The sequence below is a fragment of the Artemia franciscana genome, chromosome 5, assembly GCF_032884065.1.
Source record: "Artemia franciscana chromosome 5, ASM3288406v1, whole genome shotgun sequence".
Classification (NCBI taxonomy): domain Eukaryota; kingdom Metazoa; phylum Arthropoda; class Branchiopoda; order Anostraca; family Artemiidae; genus Artemia; species Artemia franciscana.
The window spans coordinates 56,191,040-56,197,039 of record NC_088867.1 but is presented as its reverse complement, the minus strand read 5'-3'; the positions used below and the strand labels follow the sequence as shown (position 1 = coordinate 56,197,039).

Here is a 6,000-nt window from a genome sequence, read left to right as displayed (position 1 = left end):
GAGAAAAGGAAGGAACGGTATAAAACAAAATAAAATTACGGTATATAGCACGGAGTGTTTTTTTATTAGAACGGAGTGTAGCAAAGATCAAGAACGGAAGAACAAGGGAAAAACCAAAGGCAAAAAGAATTAGTCGATTATTTTTTTTTTGCCAAAAAAACAGAAATTGCTTGAAGGTAAAGAGGGGAACAGGGCCTAATTTTCCAAAGAAAAGGGGGCAGGGAGAGATGGGGTTGCAGGACCTATCTCAGTGATCTATTGTCACATTATGTCGAAAATAGAAAGATATTTGTTGCTGAAAACTTTTTTTTCTTTTTGGCGTACAAAGCTACGAATGTAAACATAGTGCACTTTTGGCGTACATTTTTATAGGGTTTTATAGGGTACATTTTTATAGGGTACATAGTTATATTTTTATAGGGACTGATTTTATAGGGACTGATTTTATTGGACTGATCCCAGAGAATGTTTCGAACAAGAAGAAAGTTATTGTTATAACTGTAAATAAAAAAGAGAAAAAATGTTTAGGTAGTATATAAAGATTTGAAATACGTATATAGTGGGTAATCCATCATTATTTCACCGTGAAAGAGACGATAGGACTTCTGGACTGATCAAGAGAATTAGTTTTTTTTACAAAATCGAAAAAGCCACAGAGCTCTTGTATCAGTAGGAAAACAGAAAAAATTTAGATGGTAGATGCTGCGAGTAAAAATATCAAAAATACGAACGCAGCGCATTTTTGACCTGTTTTTTCTTCAGCGAGAGGAGATACAGATAGGAAATCAAAATACAATTATTTACACAAACCAGGCCTTAAAATTAACATTTTAGACCAGTCTTCCCGCGGAAAGGGGAGGAGGGGGGTTGGATTGATTTAGGAAAAAAACATAAAAAGTTAGGTTATGCAAGCTGCGAGGAAAAAAATATCGAAAATACAAATAAATTACATTTTTGGCCAACATTTTCACTGGAAGCTGCAAGTACAAATATTAAAAATACGAACGCAGCGTTTTTTTGGCCTGTTTTTTCTTGAGGGAGAGGAGATGCAAATACGAAATCAAAATACAATTATTTACACCAACCAGGCCATAAAATAAACATTTTAGACCAGTCTTCCTGCAGAAAGGGGAGGAGGGGGGTTAGACTGATTTAGGAAAAACAGTTAGGTTATGCAAGGTACGAGAAAAAAAAATACAGAAAATACAAATAAATTGCATTTTTGACCAATATTTTAACTGGAAGCTGCAAGTACAAATATCAAAAATACGAACGCAGCGCTTTTTTGGCCTGTTTTTTTTTGAGGGAGAGGAGATGCAAATATGAAATCAAAATACAATTATTTACACCAACCAGGCCTTAAAATAAACATTTTAGACCAGTCTTCCTGCAGAAAGGGGAGGAGGGGGGTTGGACTGATTTAGGAAAAACAGTTAGGTTATGCAAAGTACGAGGAAAAAATACATAAAATACAAATAAATTGCATTTTTGACCAATATTTTAACTGGAAGCTGCGAGTACAAATATGAAAATACAAATGCAGCGCATTTTTGGACGTAGTTCTTCCTTTTTTTTTTCTTTTTTTTTAAGGAAAAGGAGATATGAAATACAAAATCAAAATACAATTATTTACGCCACAGTTTTACCAGGCGATAAAATAAACATTTTAGACCAAAGCCTTCCTACAGAGAGGGGGAGGGGAGTCTTAAGTCTTTCAACTGAACTAGGAAGAAAACAGACAAAAATTAGGTGATGTTTGGCCAAAAAATTTTCTCTGAGCCTCATAGAATCCATAATCAGACGAAGAAGAATATTTCGAAAGAAGAAGAAAGCTGCTGCGACAAGAGTGAACAGAACCAAACTTTTTTTTAAATGGTGCAAGCTACCGCAGAAAACACCAGATTAAACCTTCACCATCTGAAGTGAAATTCTACAATAAATTTACCAAGGTCACAACCATCCCGTGAAATAGTTACAGAAGCTCCAATTCTGAGCATCAACGTTCAAAATATACTCCACGGCTGATTTTCAACACCAAATACATATTTGACCTTCACCATTCGAAGTAAAATTCTACATTTAAATTTACGAACGTCGCAACCATCCCGTCAGGTTCAGAGCTACAGTAGCTCTGATTTTGAGCATCTACATGCTGCACAGTAGGTGTTCCTTGCTCTTGCTGATTCCAAACACATCGTATATCTATGTAACTGAAATGAGACGACGGTACCATTGCTGGAATTTAGTTCTTTAATAACAAGCGTAATTTGCTTAAAAATTAATCCAATTAATTAGTTTAATTAATAAGATTTATTAAAATGATAATTAAAGTAACTAATTATCTTATTAAAAATAACTTGGTTTCACAAATTAAGAAAAAACTTCACACCCATCCTATCGGGTTTAGAGCTACTGAGGATCTAATTTGATATATATGCTGCACATTTAACTCCAGTTATGGAATCGAATTTTCCAATAATAATCTTAGTTTAATTTAAAAAATTAGTTAATTAGACCAATTATATTAGCTGATCAAATTAATTAAACTGATTAGTCATTAATCATTTTATTAAAAAATAATTTAATTGCATAACTTAAGAAAAACGTCACAACCATCCCGTCAGGATCAGTCACAGGGGCTGTGATTTGAGCATCTACATACTACACAAGATCTTCCCTGTTATTTTTTTTATTGTAAATACATCCTGTTTTATGTGATTTAAATGGGACAACAGTAAAATTGCTGGAATTTAGTTTTCCAACAATAAGCTTAGTTTAATTCGAAAATTAGCAAAATTAATTTGATAACTTAATTTCATTGATCAATTAAATCCTTTAAATGAGTGATTGATTATATCTATTAAATTAATTAATTACATAGTACTTGTTAATTATTCAGAACACACCCAAGAAGTGAAGTTAGGTTAATCCTAATGAAATATACCAAAATATGATTAAAATGTAATACTTCATTAACAAAATTATGGGAATTACAACAGAAAATTATGAAAAGCAGGCCACCCAGAACAAATTATATTAAATACCTAACCTAATTTCTAAACATCTCTATATATTAAATATGAAATCAGAATATACCTACATCGTAGTTTTTCTCACTCAAAATAAGCAAATCATAACAGATTGCAGAGAGAATTCATAACATGTTGCAACCATAACCTGTATTAATTTGAAACGTAATTTAACGTATTATTCAACACAATTCATATCTTTTTAAACCATTTTCCCAACTCAAACCTTGCGCAAAAATAATTTTTTGAACAAGAAATAAATATTTCAAAAAATTAGTAGAAAAAAATAGAAGAGACAAGCATTCGACTTAAAATATTACAGGCAAAATTCGACTTCTTGGGACTTCAAATTTTTTCTAATGGAATAATCAATAACCCCAACGACAAGCTTAATGTGCCGCTAGCCTTGGTAACCATATTATCATTATAATTACCAGAAGAGTTATTATCCCCGACGAGAATTCTCCCTATACAATAGCCATTCACAAGTCAATAAACCATCCATGACCTTGTACTTGTGCTGAACAAAGGCAGTGGCAACTAATGGTTGCTCAGCAGCCTCTGTGGTAGCAACTAAAGACCTGGCTCCTCCGACGCAACTGACCAGAATGTAAATGTTCTTGAGTTTTGAACAGTACTATTTTTGGTGATACAAACAGTTTCGTTATCAGAACCATGGTCTGCGGCCAATGAGCATAATACACTCATTTCTCTTGTGGTCTTTTGGGGTCCCATTTGAGGTGTCATTTGTGCTCTTTTGAGACAAGCAAAATACACTCATTTCTCTTGTGCTGTTTTGGGGTTTAATCAAAAATAAAACAATAGGCCTTTCTCGCTGACAAACCGAATAATAAATCCATACAGATCAAATAACTTGAAGCTATAATTGAAAACGAGATTCTTTTTTAATCTTGTGGCAAGAAACTGGTTTGTCATTGTTATGAACGTCAGATATGACGTTCCACACACAGTCTACGTCGTCAGAATAATGATCTGGTTTGTCAGTGTCATGATATTCGAAATCTAGGTCATCGAGATGACGATCTGGTTTTTCAGTGATATGTACGTCAAATATTACTCTCCATTCACAATCTAGGTCATCGGAATGACGATGTAGTTTTTCAGCGTTAAGAACGTCAAATATAACGTTCCATTCACAATCTAGGTCATCGAAACGACAATCTGGTTTTTCAGTGATATGTACGTCAAATATTACTCTCCATTCACGATCTAGGTTATCGGAACGACAATCTAGTCAGCGTTAAGAACGTCAAATATAACGTTCCATTCACAAGCTAGGTCATCCAAACGGCGACCTGGTTTGTCAGTAATATGTACGTCAAATATTAATCTCCATTCACAATCTAGGTCACCGGAACGACGATGTAGTTTTTCAGCATTAAGAACGTCAAATATAACGTTTCATTCACAATCTAACGATGATCTGATTTCCAGTCTTAAGAACGTCAGATATGACGTTCCACTCACAATCTAGATCATCAGAACAACAAATCCGTGCTTTTAGTGATATGAAAATAAAATATAGCATTCGATCCACAATCCGGATCATCAAATTACCAAGCAGAATTGCAAGTCTATAATCAAGATTACGAGTATGACAACTGTACTTGAAAGAGAATTTTGATTTGGGGATGGGATTTTGCCCGATCCTGAATTGGGTTTACAAATTTTGCTTTTACAAAGCTACAATTCACTAATATAGTTTTAAAACTTTTTTGTTTATAGCTAATTCTGAATCTTGAGTCAAGAATCTGGTTTGTCAGTGTTATGAACGCCAAATATGACGTTCCACTCACAGTCTACGTCGTCAGAACAATGATCTGGTTTGTCAGTGCCATGATATTCGAAATCTAGGTCATCGAGATGACGATCTGGTTTTTCAGTGATATGTACATCAAATATTACTCTCCATTGACAATCTAGGTCATCGGAATGACGACGTAGTTTTTCAGCGTTAAGAACGTCAAATATAACGTTCCATTCACAATCTAGGTCATCGAAACGACAATCAGGTTTTTCACTGATATGTATGTCAAATATTACTCTCCATTCACGATCTAGGTCATCGGAACGACAATCTAGTCAGCGTTAAGAACGTCAAATATAACGTTCAATTCACAAGCTAGGTCATCGAAACGACGACCTGGTTTATCAGTGATATTTACGTCAAATATTAATCTCCATTCACTATCTAGGTCATCGGAACGACGATGTAGTTTGTCAGCGTTAAGAACGTCAAATATAACGTTTCATTCTCAATCTAGGTCATCAGAACGATGATCTGATTTCCAGTCTTAAGAACGTCAGATATGACGTTCCACTCACAATCTAGATCATCAGAACAATAAATCCGTGCTTTTAGTGTTATGAAAATGAAATATAGCATTCGACCCACAATCCGGGTCATCAAAACACCAAGAAGAATTGCGAGTCTATAATCAAGATTGCGAGTATGACAACTGTACTTGAAAGAGAATTTTGATTTAGGGATGGGATTTTGCCCGATCGTGTGTTGGGTTTACAAATTTTGCTTTAACAAAGCTACAATTCACTAATCTAGTTTTAAAACTTTTTTGTTTATAGCTAATTCTTAATCTTGAGTCAAGAATCTGATTTGTCAGTGTTGTGAACGCCAAATATGACGTTCCACTCACAGTCTACGTCGTCAGAACAATGATCTGGTTTGGCGGTGTCATGATATTCGAAATCTAGGTCATCGAGATGACGATCTGGTTTTGCAGTGATATGTACGTCAAATATTACTCTCCATTCACAATCCAGGTCATCGGAATGACGATGTAGTCTTTCAGCGATAAGAACGTCAAATATAACGTTCCATTCACCATCTAGGTCATCAAAACGACAATCTGGTTTTTCAGTGATATGTACGTCAAATATTACTCTCCATTCACGATCTAGGTCATCGGAACGACAATCTAGTCAGCGTTAA

General features: G+C 34.5%; 1 protein-coding gene across 2 annotated transcripts in view; it reads left to right on the top strand.

The window, feature by feature from the left end:
• LOC136027618 (esterase FE4-like) overlaps positions 1-6,000 on the top strand; it is a 191,316-nt gene that overhangs the window by 57,402 nt on the left and 127,914 nt on the right. The window lies entirely within an intron of this gene.